General features: G+C 38.7%; 1 long non-coding RNA gene and 1 pseudogene across 1 annotated transcript in view; one reads left to right on the forward strand and one right to left on the reverse strand.

Annotated features, from left to right (window-relative positions):
- The window catches only part of LOC137761712 (calcium-activated chloride channel regulator 4-like), a 49,343-nt pseudogene extending 35,291 nt beyond the window's left edge, over positions 1-14,052 (forward strand).
- The window catches only part of LOC137762387 (uncharacterized), a 248,290-nt gene that overhangs the window by 125,969 nt on the left and 97,479 nt on the right, over positions 1-24,842 (reverse strand). The window lies entirely within an intron of this gene.

The following is a 24,842-nucleotide window of genomic DNA, read 5'->3' on the forward strand; positions in this document are numbered from 1 at the left end:
CACTCTCTCCTGGCCTGCAAAGTTTCTACAGAGAAATCAGCTGATAGCCCTATGGTTGTTCCCTTGTATATAACTCTTTGTTTTACTCTTGCTGCCTTTAAAATTCTCTCTTCAGTTTGATTTTGCTACTTTCCTTATGATATGTCTTGGTGTGGGTCTGTGTGGGTTCATCTTGTTTGGGACCCTCTCTGCTTCCTGTATCCGGATATCTGTTTCCTTCTTCAGGTTTGGGAATTTTTCAGCCATTATTTCATCAAATATATTTTCAGCCACCTTCTTTCTCTCTTCTCCTTCTGGAACCCCTATAATGTGAATGTTGGTACACTTGATGTTGTCTCAGAGATCCCTTAAACTGTTCTCATTTTTTTTAACTTATTTTTCTTTTTGCTGTTCTGATTAGATGATTTCCATTAGTTTATCTTCTTGACCACTTAGGCATTCTTATTTATCATGTAGTTTCCTGCTAATTGCTCCTAGTGTGCTTTTCATTTCAGTTACTGTATTCTTCAGTTTGGATTTTTTTTTTTTTAATAACAATGATAGCTAACATTTAATGAACTCTTGCTATGTGAAAGGCACAGGTTTTTTTGTTTTTTTTTTAAATCTATTCATTTTTGGCTGTGCTGGGTCTTCGTTTCTGTGCGAGGGCTTTCTCTAGTTGTAGCAAGCGGCGGCCACTCTTCATCGCGGTGCGTGGGCCTCTCACCATCGCGGCCTCTCTTGTTGCGGAGCACAGGCTCCAGTTGCGCAGGCTCAGCAGTTGTGGCTCACAGGTCCAGTTGCTCCGCGGCATGTGGGATCCTCCCAGACCAGGGCTCGAACCCGTGTCCCCTGCATTGGCAGGCAGACTCCCAACCACTGCGCCACCAGGGAAGCCCTGGATTGGTTTTTTTAAAAATATTTTCTAGTTCATTATTATGGTTCTCACTGTGTTTATCTATTGTTTCCCCTAATTCATTTAGCATTCTAATTAGTAATGCTTTGATTATTTATCTTGTAAGTTGTTTATTTCTGTCTTTAGTTGTTTTTTCAGGGGGTTTCTCTTGCTCTTTCAATTGAAACATATTCTATATGTTTCTATATTCTCATTCTATGTTCTCATTTAGCTTAATTTTCTCTTTCTCTATGAAATTAGATGAAACAGTTACCTATTGTGGTCTTGAAGTGGTGTCTTTGTGTGGGAGCATCCCTATACAATCTGCATGTGGCTTTGGTGGGAGAGCTGGATCTGACAGAACACAAGTCACACCTCTCCTCAGGGTGTGCTGGCAGCTCTTACCTTTGTAGGAAGTGGGGCTGGAAATTCAAGGGCTAGGGCCAGATCCAGATCTGAGCCAGGGCTTCCCTCTGCTCCGTGGCTAGCACTGCCCTGTAAGGGGCAAGGTTGGGTCCCAAGTTGCTGGAGCAGAAGCCCTCAGAATTAGATCTGAGCTGGCTCTGTTGAATATAAGTGTTTTCCCCCTACCTGGTGCCGGAACCCTTGCCCCAGAGGGGAGCTAGCCCTCAGGGCAGGAGGGGCCAGTGTGGATGCTTGGTCAGGGCATTGGCTGTGGTGGTCCAGATACAGACAGAGATTAGGAATGCTTCTGATGTGCTGCCTTTGTAAGCATCAGTAGTGGCTTCCCCCACCCTGTTCAGACACCACTTCAGGTCTGAGTCACCCTTGTGTCTCACAGCCAAGCTCTCTCCTCCGCCGTGGCAGCCCTTGCCCCAGTGTGGAGCTGAGTCATAAAGCCAGCAAGTCCAGAGCAGCAGCTCAGCTCAGGCTGGGGCATGTGCTGGGGCAGTCATGGGAAACCAGCCAGCCAGCCATGCAGTTGCCATCCACCCTCTCTACATTGCTTTGGGAGTAAGCAACGCTCACTACCCAGTAGGCTCTCCACCCATGTAATCTCCCTTCTCTTCTGAGTCCCCTCCTAGGAGCTCAGGTTCTGGTCTGATTGCCGCTCTTCCCTTCCTACCTGATTCCATGTGGATCCTTCTTACAGCCTTAGTTGTTTAAGAGTTTTTCTCCCTGTCTCCAGTTAGTTTTTAGTGAAATTGTTCCATATGTAGATGTATCTTTGATGTGTTCATAGGGGAGATGAGTTCTGCATCCTCCTACTCCACCATCTTGATCTCCTGCTCAATAAGTCTCTCTTCATCAATAACTACTTTAAAAATAAATGGATCGAAGAGTCCAATCAAACGACAGAGATTGACAGAATGGATGAAAACACATGATCCAACTATATGTTATCCATAAGAGACTCACTTTAGACCCAAAGACGCTATATTAGTATCACACAAAACACACTTTAAATTTTAAAAATTTACCAGAGACAAAGGACATTATATATTTTTAAAAGTTTCATTCAGCAAGAAGCTATAACAAATACAAACATTTACACACCTAATGACAGACTATCAAAATATATGACACAAAAACTGACAGAATTAAAGGGAGAAATAGACAGTTCTACAGTAATAGTTGGAGACTTCAATACTCCTCTATTGGTAATAGATAAAACAACTACACAAAAGGTAAGTAAGGAAACAGAGGACTTCAACAACACAACCAACTACATCTAACAAACATATACAGAACACCTAACCAACATGAATTCTTCTCAAACGCACATCCTTATTCTCCATGATAAGTGATATGTTAAGATATAAAATAAAACTTCAAGAGATTAATATAGATTGATATCAGAAAATGTATCTTCTCTGACAACAGTGGGATGAAGTTAGAAAACAGTAACAGAAGGAACACTGAAAAATACACAGAATTTTGGAAATTAAACAATATACTCTTAAATAACCAATGTGTTAAAGAGGAACTCACAAGAAAAATAAGGAAATACTCAGAAAAGACTGAAAAAGAAAACACAACGTAACAAACCTCATGGGATGCCACAAATGCAGTGGTAAGAGGGAAATTTAGAGCTATAAACACTGATATTAAAAAAGAAGAAATATCAATAGCTTAATATTACAACTTAAGAAACTAGAAAAAAAGAACAAACTAAACCCAAAGCTAGCAGAAAGAAGGAAATAATAAAGGTTAAAACAGAGATAAATGAAATAAAGACTAGAAAAATAAGAAGAAAATTAATGAATCAAATGTTGGTTCTTTGAAAAGATTAACAAAATTGACAAAACTTTAGCTAGATTAACTAATGAATGAAGAGAGAAGACAAATTACTAAAATTAGAAATGAAAGTGAGCACATTACTACCAAATCTGCATAAATGAAAAGGATTATAGGAGAGTAGTATGAATAATTGCATGCCAACAAACTGGATAACCTAGATGAAATGAGCAAAGTCCTAGAAAGCCCAAACCTACCAAGACTAAAGCAAAAATAAATAGAACCTATAACTAGTAAGAAGATTAAATCAGTAATCAAAAACTTCTCAACAACAACAACAACAAATCCCTAGACGTGATGGCTTCATTGGTGAATTCTACCAAACACTTACAGAATAACTAACATCAATGCTTCTCAAACGTTTCCAAAAAATTGAAGAGTGAAGAACACTTCCAAACTCGTTCTGTAAGGCCAACATAGTACTGATATCAATGTCAGACAAAGACATTACAGGAAAAGAAAACTATAGACCAATATCACTTAATATTGATATAAAAATCCTCAGCAAAGTACTAGAAAACTGAATTCAGCAGCATGTTAAAAAGGATTACACACCATGACCAAGTGGAATTTATTTTCATGATTAAAACACTCAACGAATTAAGAATAGAAGGAAACCACCTCAACATAAAAAGGGCCACATATGACAAACAGACAGCTAACATCATACTCAATAGTGAAAAACTGAAAGCTTTTCCTCTAAAATCGGGAATAAGACAAGGATGCCTGCTTTTGCCACTTCTGCTCAACAGAATATTGGAAGCCTTAGCAAGAGCAATTAGGCAAGAAAAGGAAACAAAAAGCATCAAGATTGGAAAGAAAGAAGTAAAACTATCTCTGTTCACAAAAGACATAATTTTATATATAGAAAATTCTAGAATACACACACACTCACACACACACACACACACACACAAACTGTTAGAACTAATAAACAAATTCAGCAAAGTTGAAGGATACAAAATCAACACAAAGCAATCAGCTGTGTTTCTATACACTAACAATGAATAATTCAAAAAGGAAAATGAGGAAATAATTCTATTTACAATTGCATCAAAAAGAATAAAATTCTTGGTAATTAATCTAACCAGGGAGGTTAAAGACTTGTATGCTGAAAACTACAAAATGTTGCCGAAAAAAATTAAAGATATATAAGGAAACACAGCCCATTTTGTGGATTGTAGGACTTGATATCGTTAAATGTCAATGCTATCCAAAGTGATCTATGGATTTAATGGCAATCCATATCAAAATCCCAACAATATTTTTTTGCATAAATAGAAAAATCCATTCTAAAATTTTTTTTAATTTAATTTAATTTATTGTTTTAAACAGCAGGTTCTTACTAGTCATAAATTTTATACACATCAGTGTATACATGTCAATCCCAATCGCTAAATTCAACACACCACCATCCCCAACTCCCCAGGGCTTTCCCCACTTGGTGTCCATACGTTTGTTCTCTACATCTGTGTCTCAACTTCTGCCCTGCAAACCGTTTCATCTGTACCATTTTTCTAGGTTCCACATACATGCATTAATATACGATATTTGTTTTTCTCTTTCTGACTTACTTCACTCTGTATGACAGTCTCTAGATTCATCCACGTCTCAACAAAAGACTCAATTTCGTTCCTTTATATGGCTGAGTAATATTCCATTGTATATATGTACCACATCTTTATCCATTCATCTGTCGATGGGCATTTAGGTTGCTTCCATGACCTGGCTATTGTAAATAGTGCTGCAGTGAACATTGGGGTGCATGTGTTTTTTTCAATTATGGTTTTCTCTGGGTATATGCCCAGTAGTGGGATTGCTGGGTCATATGGTAATTCTATTTTTAGTTTTTTAAGGAACCTCCATACTGTTCTCCATAGTGGCTGTATCAATTTACATTCCCACCAACAGTGCAAGAGGGTTCCCTTTTCTCCACACCATCTCCAGCATTTGTTGTCTGTAGATTTTCTGATGATGCCCATTCTAACTGGTGTGAGGTGATACCTCATTGTAGTTTTGATTTGCATTTCTATAACAATTAGTGATGTTGAGCAGCTTCTCATGTGCTTCTTGGCCACCTGTATGTCTTCTTTGGAGAAATGTCTATTTAGGTCTTCTGCCCATTTTTGGATTGGGTTGTTTGTTTTTTTAATATTGAGCTGCATGAGCTGTTTATATATTTTGGAGATTAATCCTTTGTCCGTGGATTCGCTTGCAAATATTTTCTCCCATTCTGAGGGTTGTCTTTTCGTCTTGATTGTGGTTTGCTTTGCAAAAGCTTTTAAGTTTCATTAGGTCCCATTTGTTTATTTTTGTTTTTATTTCCATTACTCTAGGAGGTGGATCAAAAAAGATCTTGCTGTGATTTATGTCAAAGAGTGTTCTTCCTATGTTTTCCTCTAAGAGTTTTATAGTGTACGGTCTTACATTTAGGTCTTGAATCCATTTTGAGTTTATTTTTGTATATGGTGTTAAGGAGTGTTCTAATTTCATTCTTTTACATGTAGCTGTCCAGTTTTCCCAGCACCACTTATTGAAGAGACTGTCTTTTCTCCATGGTATATCCTTGCCTCCTTTGTCATAGATTAGTTGACCATAGGTGCGTGGGTTTTTCTCTCGGCTTTCTATCTTGTTCCATTGATCTATGTTTCTGTTTTTGTGCCAGTACCATATTGCCTTGATTACTGTAGCTCTGTAGTATAGTCTGAAGTCAGGGAGTCTGATTCCTCCAGCTCCGTTTTTTTCCCTCAAGACAGTTTTAGCTATTCGGGGTCTTTTATGTCTCCATACAAATTTTAAGATTTTTTGTTCTAGTTCCGTAAAAAATGCCATTGGTAATTTGATAGGGATTGCATTAAATCTGTAGATTGCTTTGGGTAGTATAGTCATTTTCACAATGTTGATTCTTCCAGTCCAAGAACATGGTATATCTCTCCATCTGTTGGTATCATCTTTAATTTCTTTCATCAGTGTCTTATAGTTTTCTGCATACAGGTCTTTTGTCTCCCTAGGTAGCTTTATTACTAGGTATTTTATTCTTTTTGTTGCAATGGTAAATGGGAGTGTTTCCTTAATTTCTCTTTCAGATTTTTCATCATTAGTGTATAGGAATGCAAGAGATTTCTGTGCATTAATTTTGTATCCTGCAACTTTACCGAATTCATTGATTAGCTCTAGTAGTTTTCTGGTGGCATTTTTAGGATTCTCTATGTATAGTATCCTGTCATCTGCAAACAGTGAGAGTTTTACTTCCTTTCCATTTGAATTCCTTTTATTTCTTTTTCTTCTCTGATTACCGTGGCTAGGACTTCCAAAACTATGTTGAATAATAGTGGTGAGAGTGGACATCCTTGTCTTGTTCCTGATCTTAGAGGAAATGCGTTCAGTTTTTCACCGTTGAGAATGATGTTTGCTGTGGGTTTGTCGTATATGGCCTTTATTATGTTGAGGTAGGTTCCCTCTATGCCCACTTTCTGGAGAGTTTTTATCATAAATGGGTGTTGAATTTTGTCAAAAGCTTTTTCTGCATCTATTGAGATGATCATATGGTTTTTATTCTTCAATTTGTTAATATGGTGTATCACACTGATTGATTTGCGTATGTTGAAGAAACCTTGCATCCCTGGGATAAATCCCACTTGATCATGGTGTATGATCCTTTTAATGTGTTGTTGGATTCTGTTTGTTAGTATTTTGTTGAGGTTTTTGCATCTATATTGATCAGTGATATAGGTCTGTAATTTTCTTTTTTGGTAGTATCTTTGTCTGGTTTTGGTATCAGGGTGATGGGGGCCTCATAGAATGAGTTTGGGAGTGTTCCTTCCTCTGCAATTTTTGGGAAGACTTTGAGAAGGATGGGTGTTAGCTCTTCTCTAAATGTTTGATAGAATTCACCTGTGAAGCCAACTGGTCCTGGACTTTTGTTTGTTGGAAGATTTTTAATCACAGTTTCAATTTCATTAGTTGTGATTGGTCTGTTCATATTTTCTGTTTCTTCCTCGTTCTGTCTTGGAAGGTTATACCTTTGTAAGAATTTGTCCATTTCTTCCAGGTTGTCCATTTTATTGGCATAGAGTTGCTTGTCGTAGTCTCTTAAGATGCTTTGTATTTCTACGGTGTCTGTTGTAACTTCTCCTTTTTCATTTCTAATTTTATTGATTTGAGTCCTCTCCCTCTTTTTCTTGATGAGTCTGGCTAATGGTTTATCAATTTTGTTTGTCTTCTCAAAGAACCAGCTTTTATTTTTATTGATCTTTGCTATTGTTTCCTTTGTTTCTATTTCATTTATTTCTGCTCTGATCTTTATTTCTTTCCTTCTGCTAACTTTGGGTTTTATTTGTTCTTCTTTCTCTAGTTCCTTTACGTGTAAGGCTAGATTGTTTATTTGAGATTTTTCTTGTTTCTTGAGGTAGGCTTGTATAGCTTTAAACTTCCCTCTTAGAACTGCTTTTGCTGCATCCCATAGGTTTTGGATCATCGTGTTTCCATTGCTATTTGTCTCTAGGTATTTTTTGATATCCTTTTGGATTTCTTCAGTGATCTCTTGGTTATTTAGTAACGTATTGTTTAGCCTCCATGTGTTTGTGTTTTCTACGTCTTTTTCCCTGTAATTCATTTCTAATCTCATAGCGTTGTGGTCAGAAAAGATGCTTGATATGATTTCAATTTTCTTAAATTTACTGAGGCTTGATTTGTGACCCAAGATGTGATCTATCCTGGAGAATGTTCCATGCACACTTGAGAAGAAAGTGTAATCTGCTGTTTTTGGATGGAATGTCCTATAAATATCAATTAAATCTATCTGGTCTATTGTGTCATTTAAAGCTTCTGTTTCCTTATTTATTTTCACTTTAGATGATCTGTCCATTGGTGTACGTGAGGTGTTAAAGTCCCCCACTATTATTGTGTTACTCTCAATTTCCTCTTTTATAGCTGTTAGCAGTTGCCTTATGTATTGAGGTATTGAGATGCTCCTATGTTGGGTGCATATATATTTATAATTGTTATATCTTCTTCTTGGATTGATCCCTTGATCATTATGTAGCGTCCTTCCTTGTCTCTTGTAACATTCTTTATTTTAAAGTCCATTTTATCTGATATGAGTATTGCTACTCCAGCTTTCTTTTGATTTTCATTTGCATGGAATATCTTTTTCCATCCCCTCACTTTCAGTCTGTATGTGTCCCTAGGTCTGAAGTGGGTCTCTTGTAGACAGCATATATATGGGTCTTGTTTTTGTATCCATTCAACAAGCCTGTGTCTTTTGGTTGGAGCATTTAAGCCATTCACGTTTAAGGTAATTATTGATATGTATGTTCCTATGACCATTTTCTTAATTGTTTTGGGTTTGTTTTTGTAGTTCCTTTTCTTTTCTTGTGTTTCCCACTTAGAGAAGTTCCTTTAGCATTTGTTGTAGAGCTGGTTTGGTGGTGCTGAATTCTCTTAGCTTTTGCTTGTCTGTAAAGCTTTTGATTTCTCCATCGAATCGGAATGAGATCCTTGCCAGGTAGAGTAATCTTGGTTGTAGGTTCTTCCCTTTCATCACTTTAAGTATATCATGCCACTCCCTTCTGGCTTGTAGAGTTTCTGCTGAGAAATCAGCTGTTAACCTTATGGGAGTTCCCTTGTATGTTATTTGTCATTTTTCCCTTGCTGCTTTCAATAATTTTTCGTTGTCTTTAATTTTTGCCAATTTGATTACTATGTGTCTCCGCGTGTTTCTCCTTGGGTTTATCCTGCCTGGGACTCTCTGCGCTTCCTGGACTTGGGTGGCTATTTCCTTTCCCATGTTAGGGAAGTTTTCGACTATAATCTCTTCAAATATTTTCTCGGGTCCTCTCTCTCTCTCCTCCTCCTGGGACCCCTCTAATGCGAATGTTGTTGCGTTTAATGTTGTCCCAGAAGTCTCTTAGGCTGTCTTCATTTCTTTTCATTCTTTTTTCTTTAGTCTGTTCCGCAGCAGTGAATTCCACCATTCTGTCTTCCGGGTCACTTATCCGTTCTTCTGCCTCAGTTATTCTGCTATTGATTCCTTCTAGTGTAGTTTTCATTTCAGTTATTGTATTGTTCATCTCTGTTGTTTGTTCTTTAATTCTTCTAGGTCTTTGTTAAACATTTCTTGCATCTTCTCGATCTTTGCCTCCATTCTTTTTCTGAGGTCCTGGATCATCTTCACTATCATTATTCTGAATTCTTTTTCTGGAAGGTTGCCTATCTCCACTTCATTTAGTTGCTTTTCTGGGGTTTTATCTTGTTCCTTCATCTGGTACATAGCCCTCTGCCTTTTCATCTTGTCTATCTTTCTGTGAATGCGGTTTTTGTTCCACAGGCTGCAGATTGTAGTTCTTCTTGCTTCTGCTGCCTGCCCTCTGGTGGATGAGGCTATCTAAGAGGCTTGTGTAAGTTTCCTGCTGGGAGGGACTTGTGGTGGGTAGAGCTGACTGTTGCTCTGGTGGGCAGAGCTCAGTAAAACTTTAATCCGCTTGACTGTTGATGGATGGGGCTGGGTTCCCTCCCTGTTGGTCGTTTGGCCTGAAGCAACCCAACACTGGAGCCCACCTGGGCTCTTTGGTGGGGCTAATGACAGACTCTGGGAGGGCTCACGCCAAGGAGTACTTCCCGGAACTTCTGCTGCCAGTGTTCTTGTCCCCACGGTGAAACAGAGCCAGCCCCCGCCTCTGCAGGAGACCCTCCAGCACTAGCAGGTAGGTATGGTTCAGTCTCCCCTGGGGTCACTGCTCCTTCCCCTGGGTCCCAGTGCGCACACTACTTTGTGTGTGCCCTCCAGGAGTGGGGTCTCTGTTTCCCCCAGTCCTGTCGAAGTCCTGCAATCAATTCCCACTAGGATTCAAAGTCTGATTCTCTAGGAATTCCTCCTCCCGTTGCCAGACCCTCAGGTTCGGAAGCCTGACATGGGGCTCAGAACCTTCATCCAGTGGGTGGACTTCTGTGGTATAAGTGTTCTCCAGTTTGTGAGTCACCCACCCAGCAGTTATGGGATTTGATTTTACTGTGATTGCACCCCTCCTACCATCTCACCGTGGATTCTCCTTTGTCTTTGGATGTGGGGTATTTTTTTGGTGAGTTCCAGTGTCTTCCTGTCGATGATTGTCCAGCAGCTAGTTGTGATTCTGGTGTTCTCGCAAGAGGGAGTGATAGCACGTCCTGCTACTGTGCCATCTTGGTTCCTCCCCCGACCCATTCTGAAATTTATATCGAATCTCAGGGATCCCCCGAATAGCCAAAACAATCTTGAAAAACAAAATCGCAGGGGTCATAATTCCTGATTTCTAAATTATCTACAAAGCTACACTAATCAAAACAGTGTGGTACCGTCATAAAGATATATAGACCAATGGAATACAATAGAGAACCCAGAAATAAACCCTTGTATACGTGGTCAAATGATCCTTGATGAGGATGCCAATACCATTCAATTGGGAAAGAACAGTCTTTTCAACAAATGGTGTTGGGCAAATTGAATACCTACATGCAAAAAAAAAAAAAAAAAATGAAGCTGGACCGTTTCCTTACCCCATATGCAAAAATTAACTCAAAACGAATCAAAGACCTAAGTGTTAGTGCTAAAACTGTAAAACTCTTAGAAGAGAACACAGGAGAAAATCTTTATGACATTAGATTTGATTTCTTGGATGACACCAGAAACACAGGCAACAGAAGTTAAAATAGATTAAATTAAAAACTGTGCACCAAAGAAGACTATTATTAATGGAGTGAAAAGGCAACCTATGAAATAGGATGAAATATTTGCATAACATATACCTAATAAGGGGTTAATATCCAGAGTATAAAGAACTCCTAAAGCTCAACAACAAAACAACAACAACCTGATTCAAAAATAGGCAAAGGACTTGAATAGACATTTCTCCAAAGGATACATACAAATGGCCATAAGTACGTGAAAAGTTGCTCAGCATCCCTATTCATTAGAGAAATGCAAATCAAAACAACAATGAGATACCACCTCACATCCATTAGGATGACAACAGAAAATAACAAGTGTTAGTGAGGTAATGGAGTAACTGCAACATTTGTGCACAGCTGGTAGGAACATAAAATGGTGCAACCGCTATGGAAAACAGTATGGCTATTCTTTTAAAAATTCAACACAGAATTACAATTTGATCCAGCAATTCCACTTCTGGGTACATACTCAAAAGAACTGAAAACAGAGTCTCAATGAGATATTTGTACACCTATGTGCATCGTAGTATTATTAACAGTAGCAAAAAGGTGGAAACAATCCAAAATTCTTTGACAGATAAATGGATAAACAAAATATGGTATATACTTACAATGCAATAGTATTCAGCCTTAAAAAGGAATGAAATTCTGACATATGCTAAAACATGGATGTAACTTGAAGACATTATGCTAAGTGAAATAAGCCAGACACAAAGGACAAATATTTTATGATTCCACTTCTATGAGGTACCTACCACAGTCAAATACATTGAGACATAACGTAGAACATAAAGTTGTTACCAGGGGCTGAGAAGAGATAAGAAAGGAGAGCTATCGTTTGTCCAGTCCAGAGTTTCAACATTTGGTTTGCTGAAAATTCTAGAGATGGATAGTGGTGATGGCTGCACAGTGTGAGTGTACTTACTTAATGCTTGCTATAGACTGAATGTTGTGTGCCCCTAAAATTCACATGCTGAAACCTAATGCCTAAATATGATGGTATTTAGAGGTGAGGCCTCTGGGAGGTGTTTAGGCCATGAGGGTAGAGTCCTGATGAATGGGATTAGTGCTTTATAAAAGAGACCCTAGAAAACTCCCTCACCCTTCTACCATGTGAGGACACAGAGAGAAGATGGCTATCTATGAAGCAAGAAGCAGGCTCTCACTAGACACTGAATCTGCCAGTACCTTGATCTTAGACTTCCCAGCCTCCAGAACTGTGATAAATAAATGTTTTGTGTTTATAAGACACTCAGTTTATGGTATTTTGTTAAAGCAGTCCAATGGGCTAAGACAATGACATTGAATGGTACACTTAACAATGGTTAAAATGGTAAATTTTATGTTATGTTTATTTTATGATAATAAAAAAAGAATATATAGTTGTATCTGCTTCTGTATCAACAAAGTAACTCTGAAAGAATTAGTTAGAAAAATATATATTCTTTGCTAGCTTTCCTTCATCTTGTCCCTTACTTTAAGACTTCTGGGAATGTTCAGTTGGCAATTGGAATATGATCAGAAGTAGTGTTCTTTAGAACTTGCATCAGGGAGGGAGAGAACTGGTTGGAAGGGGACTGGCAGAATTTCCCCAGGTTTACTCCCAGCTTGGATATAATGGGAGGTAAAGCAATTCCTTTTAAAAAGATAGTCATTGTGCATCGTTTTTTACTGTGCACCCTTAATTCCAAATCAGTTAGTTATCTGATTCTATCCTACGATATCCTGGTCAGGATGTTAGAGAAAGAATTCTCCTGCCAAAGAGTTTGAAAGCACAAAGTCAATGAATCTCATGACTCTCCAAGAACAGTGTCACCCATGCCCAGGGAGCCTCTGATTTACCAAACTACCTTTATAATTTCTGTGACATAAGAATGGTAAAAGGAATAATAGGTAACACATAACTAGAAGAAAACCAAAGTTCTGCTCAATTAGGTCTTATATATTCAAATATATATATCAGTAAAGGTCATCAAAGATAATACTGAGTAAATGATTTTTCATAACCTTTCAAAAATATCTCTAGGCTATATTTTTATTTTATATTTTATACAACTATATTTTACATATATTTTTCTTTCTCTGCTATTTTGACTTATGACTTTATAACCAAACTTGATAAAATGTGACTGCGTGTAAGAAAAAAAAGAAGAAAAGTGGGATGGGGAATTCAAATGAAAATACTAATAGTATTATGCTCATTATAAACAAGGAAATTTTTAATGCAGGGAAAATTGAAGAGAATCCACCAAGACCTGAAACTGATGAGGACACTCAGACAAACTTGGAGAGTTTCACCAGAACAGCACCTGGAGGTGCATTTGTGGTTTCAAATGTTTCAAAACTTCCCTTACCTAACCTCTACCCACCAAGTCAAATCACAGACCTTGAAGCCACACCTGATGGGGATGAGATCAGAATAACATGGACAGCATCAGGAGATGATTTTGATGTTGGAAAAGGTAAGGATGAAGTTCATACAGTATTGATTAAGTGAAAGGTACTCGTGGCAAAAGCAAGGGTGAATGGGTGGGTAAGAGGAAAATAATTTTTAACTGATAGCTCAGAAAAGTATTAATTTTATAATCTCATGTTCTGAATCATAAATGTGACACATTTTAACATGCCGCCACTTTTCATGCAGAGAAGGTAGCATTTGGCAGAATTCAGTTTTATGGAAAACTAAATATGGCTTTGGATATAAGCTTGCATTCTAAATATTTTTGAGGAGAATTAATAAAAAGGAATTTTAAATGGATGCTCCAGTTCCTACATCATTTGTAACTTTTTTTTCCTTAGTTCAACAGTATATCATAAGAATAAGTGGAAGCATCCTGGATCTAAGGGATAATTTTGATGATGCTCTGCAAGTAAACACTACTGATCTGTTGCCAAACGAGGCCAACTCCAAGGCAACCTTTGCATTCAAACCAGGAAATATCTCAGAAGAAAATGAAACCTATGTATTCATTACTATTCAAAGTGTGGATAAAAGCAATTTGACATCAAAAGTATCCAACATTGCACAAATAGCTTTGTTTATTCCTCAAGCAGATCCCAGTGCTGGTGAAAGTCATCCAAATCTCAGAGTTAACATTTCTACCTTGGTATTGTCAGTGGTTGGATGTGTTGCAATTGTTAGTGTTATTTTAAGTGCCACTATTTGTATTTTAAAGAAGAAAAGAAATGCAATTAGAGCAAGGACTGGATTTTAATAAAATAAACAAAATTGAAGGATACTGTGAATTTTTAAATTATGCTGTGGATCATTAGCTCATGAAAATAATTTTAAGAAGTCTAAAACGATTAAATATAAATACCCAGAGATAATTGAAACTGTAAGTCAATATTAAAAGTATAAATTTATTTACTCATTGTTTCATTTATCATACACAGTGATAAATAAAACTTTTTTCTTCTTGCTATCTGGTTGTATGTTACTTCATACAAAAGTTTTCTGGAATAATATTTCAAACTTTATCAAAATGTTAAAGTTGTCTATGTGAATAGTAAAAATACAAGTGTGAGAAAGCAAAGGAGCTCTAATTTACATTTCAAAACAGTTCTCTGGTTTCTGTGTGTGAAGGGGATCTGCAGTACATGAAAGGAAATACCATCCAGTAAGAAAGCTATAGCAGTTGTCCTGGGTCTGAAATGATTTTAGCTTAGAGGAGACGGATGGGGAAAAGTGGATACACTAAAAATAAAATTAAGTGGAATAGGGAAGATATGGTCATGGATTGTATGAGAGAGATAAAGGGGAATGAATATGAGGATGAATCCTAAATTTCTAACTGAAACTATGGATGAATGGAAATGCCATTTACTGAGATGGGGAAGATTCAGGAAAAGAGGATTTTAATAGAAGGAATAAAGAGCTGAGTTTGAACGTTTACATTTAGGGAGCCTGTGAATAAATGTCAACTAGCATTATGACATTGGCAATTGAATCCAAAGGTCTGGAATCCAAAATTAGTTGTTAAATAGAGATATACATTTCATGGTTGTCAGGATATAGATGGCATTAAAGCCAGAGTAATGAATTAGATTTATTAAAGAGAGAGTGTAGATTGAAAAGAGCAGATTTAAGTGGCAGGCCATGGCCATACCTACACAGACCCTAACAATGCAAAAAAAAAAAAAAAAAAGGGAACATAGAACTATGGCCTACTCTGGTGCTGAAAGAATTTGGTTTCATGAGAGTAGGTAGACCTTTGAGTCCAAGTTTATTGGTTTATGGTTTCTTTTTCTTCTAATTAAAGTTTTTCTCATGTTGCAAAGGGAATTTTACCACCAAAATTCAACTCCCTGAGGAACTGGAGAGACACTGAAGATGATCACCCATCATTTGCATCCTTATCTCATTCAGCTTTGGTAGGAGTTACTCGCTGATTTGGAAGTAAACCAAAATGAAAGCCAAGTAAGGTGAGCCTGGGGTCATCCTTAGCAATCTTTAAACATAGATCAGACTTTGACCTGGCATAATTAATTTGGTCTGAGTGGCAGGATTGACAAGAAGGGTATTGCAGTTTAAATGAGAAGTGCAGAGAATCTAAAATCAGAGGAAAGTTGGAAGCCCTTAATCAGTGGGATGCTCTGATTTACTCTCATGGCATTCAGTGGAACATGAGCTCTGTATTTAGGCATTTGGGGACTGGGCTGCTGAGGCAGAAAATCTGTTGGAACTCTGTTCCTCAAGTGAGCTGGCACCAACTCAACCAGTGCTAATAGTTCTGGATACACAGGTAAATGTGGAGGAGGTTTGGGAGGTGGTACGTGTAGGACACTTGACCTATTACAAAGAAGATGATAAAAGCCTGAAATTCTGTGTAGGCAATAGATATACTATATGAGTCAGCCTTTCTTTGTGTCCTTCCTATCTGCCCACCCCACAGCTCTGCAAGCAAGGCTTATGAGCCTGGTTACTTCCTTCCCAATATTCCAGTGCAGTAGCTAAGCTCTAGTAGGTCCCAGTACTGGGCTATCCCTTCTTAGGACAGAGACTGATGGAGCTCTATGCCCAGGTCTGCATCAAGGAGCTAACTGTGAATTATTAATAATCATAAAAATAAAATGAATGGCTACCATTGGTGTAGTTAAGATCACCAACATATCTTGTGGGACCCAGTGTAAAATGAGAATGAGGGGGGCCTCAGTTCAAAAAATATTGTAATTATGAATTTCAAGATGGCAACAACAAAGCATTAAACCAAGTGCAGGGCCTTCTAAGCATGGGGCTCTGTGCAAGTACATACATAGGTCTTATGTCTACTGAACCAGCTCTGGCTATAGTCCATGATAAACTAGTAATAAAACATGTAATGTGGAATCTCTGCATGAACTTTCCATTACAGCCATACAGCAACATTCATGGTCTAATAGTTAATGCAGTTAATCAAAAAAAGTACCAGGTTTGGAAAGGGAACCTTAGGACCATTACCTCTGGCAGGGGATCTAGCTACAGAAAATAAATATAAGTTTTCCCAAGTAAAGGAAAAGAGGCAGCCCTATGTGGGAGAGGGCAGCCTTTGTACCAACCTCAGAGTCTCAAATGACTTCAGGGTTTCTGAATGGAAAAAAAGCGACCAACTGACTGCTGCCCCTGGAGGTGGCAGTCAGCAGTGTCACAAAAGTGTCCTTCACCTGCCTGCAGGAGTCTGCCCAAAGCCATAATACTGAGGGGTGGTACACATTCACAATCCCTCCTGCCCAGCCAGAACTGAGGGAACTACCTTTCTGTGCTTCTACTTCATGCTACCAATGATAGCTGGTGTTGCAGGTCAGAGTGACCTAATAGAGCACGCGCAGACGGTGGGACCCCAACCATAGTTGTAACAGGGAAGAGCCAAATCTGACTACATGCTGGATCTGTTTCTTTTACTTTACCCTTGCTTTCCGCTGCTTTTGTTCACTATAAGGATACTGTCTATACATAATGGCCTGCCTCTGGGAATGCTGCCCCTCTGCCTGAATGTTAAACCAAAGTGCCTTTGTTCAGGGAAACATCCGGACCCTGTCCACCTGTGGATGGCTGCAAGAAAGAAGAAATTAACACATCCCCTCCCAGAGGCTGGCCATTCCAGGTGATATTTGCAAAACTTACGGCCTTTTTACTTCACTTCCTCATCTCTTCCCCTTCTCTGTGCTATAAAAAAAACTGGCATCCAAAGCCCGATACGATGGTTATTTTGAGACTTTAGTCTGCCATCTTCTCTGTCTGCCAGCTTACCAAATAAAGTTGTATTCCTTGCCTCAACACCTCGTCTCTGATTTATTGGTCTGTTGTGAGGAGAGCAGAGTATGTTTGGACTTGGTAACATAGTGTCTGATGAACACTCACCATGACAGCAGCCTAAAATGGGACACAGAAAAGCACATCTTGAGTTAACATTAAAGTGAGTTAGGCCTATGGCAGGCCAAACAGAAAAGTATGGTAGTTAGTCTCCAAAACTAGCTTTGGAGTTTGGAAGCTTTGTGTTTTCAAAGATTCACAAGTCCTGTTATTCATGCCTTTGTGTAGTCCCTTCACAAATTGGGTCTGGGCTGGACCAATGACTCGCTTTAATTAGTAGGATGTAGCAGGAATTATGAAAGCTTCCATTTTTGTGTTCTTGGGAGCCCATGTGTAAAACCCAGCTACGCTGATGAAGAGGTTCTGATTCCATATGCACAAAGAAATGAACCTAACTATCTGATTCCAAGTCAAGCCTCTAGGTGATTTCATTCATGGATACCAGACTTCAAGTAAGACCAGCAGAAAAGCCATCTAGCTTAGCCCAGTCAACCCACAATATCATGAAAATAATAAAATGGTGGTTTCAAGCCAGTACGTTTTGGGATAGTTTGGTACACATTAATAGATAACTAAAACAACCAATAATGATATTAGTCAGAGTTCCATCAAGGACACAGAACTACTATGAATATTACAGAGTAGGGAATTTATTACAAGGGTTAACTGGGGAAGTAGCTGAAGAAAGAGTTGAAGAGTCAAGAAGCACTGAAGCACTGGAGTTAGTTTTTGGTGTTGAATGTTAGAAGCTAAGCAAGGCCAGGGACTAGAGTGGGACCATGAGGGCGCTGATGTAAAAGTCTGTGGTAGCCTGTGGCCCCTGCACAGCTACCACCTCTGTGAGTTTGTTGCTAGATGTCTTGTGGTAAGTCTGGGATCATGATAGGTCAGCAAAGCCAGCAGTCAGGAAAAAGTTGAACATGGAGTAGGGAAGAGTAAGGATGCCAGCCCACCTCTGCTGGTTTTATTTCTTACTGCCTCCTATCACCCCTCCCTTCAGACAGCTATGGCTGTTGGTTTACTTCTGCCTTCCAAATTTCAAACAAATATCTCTTTTGACCAACTCTAACCAAAGTCTTGTGGTTTCTGGGAAATGAACTTCAATTTTCTCCATGTTGCCTCAGCAAGGCCAGTTGAAACAAGGAAGTATGCAATGATGACAACTGTGGAATAGCAAAGAATTTCCTTATGTGGAAGAGTGTGGACCCTGCCTTAGACAAATAATAAATAAATAATAAAATAAAATTTATAAATAATAAAATAGAAATAACTATATAATAATTATAAATAACAAATAAATTAGCTTAATTTAATTTAAAAACAAATAATTTTAAAAGAAAGAAAGCAGGAAGCTGTAAGCTCCTTTGACTTTGTGGATTACTCACTCAATACTGGCTGCATTGAATAGAGAACGCAGACACTCAGAGGCAACCATTTAATATAACAACATAGAGTTACAAATGACCTTAATAAGAGTAATCATGGTAAAGAAATAATGTGGTGTGAATAAATAGAGAAAGAATGTACACAAAATTCAAGAATCTTGATTATGAAATAGAGCATAGAGAAGGAATAGAAATTGGAAGAATATATGATTAAGAAAGGTTTAATTTGTAGAATAAGGAAAGGTTAGATTTGATTATAAATATTTAAAAATATTTGATATTTTAAGCTACATATATGTAAAAATGATAAAAAAATTTTTTTTCTAATTGTTAATTTTTTGGAGGCAGACTTTGGTATAGAATTAAACCTTAGTTTTCTCTTCTGTAAAAATGTGATACTAATAATCACCTCCAAGAGTTGTGTGAATCCCATTAGAAAGTGGCAGGTGTGTGGGCCCACACCTGAATGTAGCGTTCAATTCATAGCAGCTCTCACGCTGAGAAGCTTTGTACTATTGTACCCCAAGCTCAGGGATCTTAGCACTGAGGGCCACCTGTCAATCAGTCAGTCAGTCAGTTTATTAAGCTTCTGCTATTTGCCGTCACTCTGCATTAAGGTGCTGTGGAAAAGTAGTGAATTAAAAAGACATTCTTAATCCATGGAGGTTAAAGCCTAGCAAAAAGACAAATATTAAATTACAAGATATAAATAATTACAAGTTTTCAAAGTGGTCTGAAGCATCAAGTCACTGAGATTCATCAACCCCATTGCAAATAAAATCCTCACCCATCCACCCACTGACCTTTCATTTATGTACAGATTCCCCAGGAGCACACTGTTTTTGCCTTGAACATGTGAATTTTGCTATTGAAACAGGATACAATTTAGTACTCACCCAGATTCCACTTTCAGTTATGATGGCGCAAATCTGAGAACAAAAGGTACTATGTACCCCAGATTCCAAACTTAGAATACTGCAAGCCATATCTCTTTATAGCAAGTGAGAGGTTCTAGGTCATCCAAAGCTATAGTTCACCACCCACCAATTCCATTACACTAACCAGTCCCATTATAAGAAGAGGACTAGGAGAGAGAGAAAGGAGTTGTCCTTTGGGGGAAGTGCAGTGTTCAAAAAGGATACTCCAAAAAAAACAAAAACAAAAACAAAAACCAAAAAGGATACTCCTGAATAAAGTGTAAATCTCAGGAAGCCACAAAGTCAGGAGCTAGTAATCCTCTCACACCAACATTGCTGAACCACTGGATGGGCAGAGCCCTGATGCTGCTGACATGGAAGAAATAGGCAGGAGAGAGGTGGGGAAGACAGATTTTCTAGTGGGACCACCATCATGCACTGAGGATTTCATGCATGTTTGATACATTAAGAAGTGTAGAGTTTCTTACCGATTGAGTAGAATTGTAGAATGTGACTAGGCTTAATCCGCTTGGGATCTCTCAAGCCAAGAGACTGTGTAAAGAGAAGAGCTTTACAGGACCCATCTAAGAACCTGTTAGGGAACAACTTTTTGGCACCTACCACTGAGTGACATCTGAAACTGCACAATAGCAGAACAGGCTTATGAGGAGATATTAGCCTCTCCTATTTCTCCTCCCCAAGACCCAAGCAGAAAAACCCTAAGAAAAGGGAGAAGCAGTCAATTGAAACTGAGGCTGTATACTCCTTTCTCCCCTACTTTAAGTCAGAGACATAAGTCTGGCCTGAGTTAGAGGAAGGGAAAGAGGAAATCTGAAGACATATGTCTTAAAAGACACATGTCTTAAAATGAATAGGATTGGGTGTTAACCATCAAAAAAACAAAACTTTTCAAATACTCAAAACTGACAATACTAATAGAATTGGACTATGATGTCAGTAATAGAAATCGGGACCTGATGAGATAGGGGAAACACTAGAACATAGACACTGAAAAACATTATTTTTTCATGCTTATATCCCAAAGAGATAACACTGCTCAGTAAATTGATTTCATAGTGATCACAGTGAACAATATTGTTGCACAAATTTATGGTGACAAACTAACTGATATCCAGACCCATTCTCTAGACAGCAAACTCCTGCTGTCTTCCCACTTCCTTCCCTCCTGTGGATAACACCTATGTTCACCTCCCCATCATCCATTCTAGCTTCTGCAAGAAGAGGTCCAGTCATTTTCCATGCTGGATTTCTTGGCAAGTCTTCGACTTAATCTCCAATCAGCCCTCCTACCATCACCCTCTACTTCTGGTGCCTAGCACAGCTTCTTCCCTTGGACTAGCTGCATTTCCCTTCATTTCTGTCTTCTGTTTCCACATAACCCTAAATCTTATCTAGGACAACCATATACACAACTCTAAAAGGATCCATTCAAATAATTTCTTATATGAATGGCACTCCTGGAGTTTCACAAAGCACAGTCTGTATATCTTCATGCAGTAGTCCTACTCTTAGAGCTGACATATGAAAAAGTAAGTATTCATTACAAATCACTTTATATTGTTCCATAAACCAGAAAGTTGTCTTAAAGCTTTTGTACCTACAATAGCATTTTAGTAAAACACGTAGTCAAATTATATTTGTTGCTAATTAATTTTTTGATTTATGATCCCAGTACCTTGTATTGTTCAATAATCTGTATGATGATCAGCACATTAATACCTGTTATGTTTGACCTCATGAGGAATGTAAGCAAAGTGCTACACAAGTGCTATCTGTTGTCACATGGTTATCAGGAAATAAGAGTGGCTTTCACATGAAATTGGTCTAGAGACATATGAGAAATTAAAAAGTAGGAGTTTGGTGGTATTGAAACTAGAGCCATCCCTTACTCCATAATTTGAAGCTCTGGTTAGATTTAGAACTAACAACTATCAAAATCTTCTGCTTTTATTAAAAACAGGCACACACAGCATCTCAAATATACCTAGAACCTTATCAGGCTTCTTCATAGAGCAATTCATTGCTCTCCAGATTCCAGAGTCTAATAATACTATAACAAAGAAAGCCCGCTATTGGATTTCAGTTCCACCTCCACCCTCTGCCCCATCACCATGAACATCACACACACACACACACACACACACACACACGCACACATGCACACATTTTGAGCCAACATGTGAAATGTGGGTAGCTTAGAAAGCTGTTTGGATATAGATTTGTCAATTTTGGTCAGGAAACGAAATAATTCTATAAAACTGAACTATTCTCTTCACCCATACCTCCTTCTGAATTTCTTATCTCAGAGAAAGAAAAATATTTCACCACCCAGTCATTCAAATCAGAGACCAGGAGACCATCCCTTGACCCTACAATTCCCTCACACTTTGTATTCAATCAGTCAACAAGTCCTGTCACAGAAATCTCCTTAACCTTTGTCTCTCCCCACCTCACCTTCAGTAATGCTGCCTCAGTTCAGCATCCATCATCATCTCCTGGATAAAGATGCCCCCTACCTGGTCTCTGTCTTGATTCTCCCCTCCCCACTATGCCTACCACACTGTCCCCAAAGTAATGCTCAAAACCAAAATAATTCTTAAACTGTTTTAAAAATAAAGACTAATGCCACAAAGGCAGAGACTATGACTATACATCACTTTTTCCAGGCACCAAGGACAAAAGGACCAAAATATGTGTCAAATGAATGAGTGCCGGGCCTGCCACCATGGGGCCCTTGCCTCCACTTCCCTATCTCTTACTGTACCATCTCACTGTTCTCACACATCTAATCAGTCAAAGACTTTCAGTTTCCCAAAAGTCCACACTGTTTTATGTCTTTAGGTCTTTATCAGGAACACCATACCCCTTTCATCCTTGTCCATTTCTACTCCTACCATCTTCAGGCTCCCTTTTCTGCCTTCTGACCATATGCCCCCCTTTCAAAATCCCACCCCTACTGCCTTTCCTGACTGTCTCCCCCACTCTCAGGCAGAATAGAGCACTCTTTCTTTTGTGTCCAACTCTCCACTCTTCATATAGAATCTAACTTCCAAATGCATTTACTTCTTTACATATTTGGCATAAGCCTCCCTAACACCCCTCAACTGTACAGTGAGTTCTTTGGAGAACAGAACTGCATCCTGGGAAGAGAGAAAAAAAGAGGAGCGAGGGAAGGATGAAGTAATGAATATTTGAACACACATACACATACAGAAACTCTTCCACTCCCTTTCCTTACCCTCTTGCAACCAGTTACCAAATCCTGTCAATTCTGAATGTATCAAAAAGTCCTCCACCTGTCTCTATACTTAGTTCATGTCCCCAGCATCACTCACTTGGACTCCTACATAACCCTTTGCAAAAAGAGCCACTGTGAACCATTGTGTAGGTTGTGCCCTGCCTGAAAGCACCCAGCGTTTTCAGGGGCAAGGAGAGTAGGGGTGAAATACAGTCCAAACTCAGCTCCCAAGATTAAGGTTGAGGGGGCACTACTTGATCATTTCTCTGCCCAGAGGGAACACATTTTTCTAATTCACAAGTTGTTTTTCTAATTCACACAACATATGTGCTAGCAATGCAGCCCTGTTTCAACCATTCTTCACCATACAGCCAGAGTCTTTCAAAAGTACCAATCTGATGCTTTACTCTCCTATTTAAAACCTTCTAACGACTCTCCTTTGTACTCAGTGTGAAGTTCAAGCCCCATGATATGATTGATAATGTCTTTCATGTTCCACCTCTGGTTTACCACTCCAGTCACAGTTCTCACACCTCACATTGTACTTGTATATACTGAGCTCCATCCACCTTCTCTGTATCCCCAGGCTACATCTCCATCCCCCTCTCCATCACCCATCCACTTCCACATTCTGCTGTCACATGAATGACCCAGGCTCATCTGATGAGTCTTAGAATAGATATCACTCCCCTGGGAAGCATTCCCTAACTTCTCCAATCCCCCTTCTGACTGGGTTAAATTCCTCTCACATCACCTCATTCTCGCCCCTGGGATAACACTTAACATTTTATGTCTTAATTGACAATTTACTTGTCCCTTATTTCTTTCCAGATGGTGATCTTTTTGAGGGCAGAAAACAATCTCTTATTAACATTATATCCTCTATACCTATCACTATGCTCAGAAAATATTTGTTAAAGGAAAACATGGAATCTGTCTTCTCCAGAGTATCAGTTGTAATGAATCAATCCCAGAGCTGACAAAAGTACAACAAGAGGAACCAGTAACCACCTTACTCTATAAGTTTACACTATAGGAAGACAGTGTTATACCTCTGGACAGTAATGCTAAGTCACCCCATCTAATAAAAGTATCTTGAATTATATCCTCATTGTTAATGGAATAACAAACTTTGGCTTAACATTTTCTCTTAACTAATCTCCCAACTAGCCTTCATCTTCTACTTAGGTTCATTCAAATTGTTGATATAAATATAGTTCTGCCTAATACCTTCCTCCAACCCCAACTGCTTCTATGACCCTGTTTACACCTGCCCAGGATTTTACTTTAGTCCTTCAAATTAATTTCAAATATTTTAAGGCCCAGACTCATTCAAAAGTAGCTAAAAACTTATTTCACACTTGAGAAATGCAGCCCCTCTCTACTCTCCTATATCAGCTGGCCGCTCTTCCCATACTCCTACATAAACAGCAATACTGACCCACCCAGCTGCCTGAGGTCAAATGCAGAAGTCATTTTTTCTTTGAAATGCTGTTCCTTATACCTGATTTTTCATCACTGACTCTTTCTTTGCACATCTCTGTTTAAATATCTCTTTGGCTAGGCCATCTCTGTCAACCCAGTCCTAAGCAGCAACTCAGTCACCATCCTATCTTTCGTTTTAAAATTCTCTGTATAGCTTTTATTTATTTTTTTCATTTTTGTACCAAATATTTCCTTTCACATCTTTACTGGAGTATAATTGCTTTACAATGTTGTGTTAGTTTCTGCTGTACAGCAAATTGAATCAGCTATATGTATACACATATCCCCATATCCCCTCCCTATTGAGTCTCCCTCCCACCCTCCCTATCTCATCCCTCTAAGTCGTCACAAAGCACTGAGCTGATCTCCCTGTGCTATGCAGCAGCATAGTGGCTTCCCACTAGCCATCCATTTTACATTTGGTAGTGTATATATGTCAGTGCTACTCTCTCACTTCATCCCAGCTTCCCCTCCCCTGCCCAGTGTCCTCAAGTCCATTCTCTACATCTGTGTCTTTATTCCTGCCCTGCCGCTAGGTTCATCAGTGCTGCTTTTTTAGATTCCATATATATGCGTTAGCACACGGTATTTGTTTTTCTCTTTCTGACTTACTTCACTCCGTATGACATACTCTAGGTCCATCCACCTCACTACATATAACTCAATT

The sequence above is a fragment of the Eschrichtius robustus genome, chromosome 3 (assembly GCF_028021215.1).
Source record: "Eschrichtius robustus isolate mEscRob2 chromosome 3, mEscRob2.pri, whole genome shotgun sequence".
Classification (NCBI taxonomy): domain Eukaryota; kingdom Metazoa; phylum Chordata; class Mammalia; order Artiodactyla; family Eschrichtiidae; genus Eschrichtius; species Eschrichtius robustus.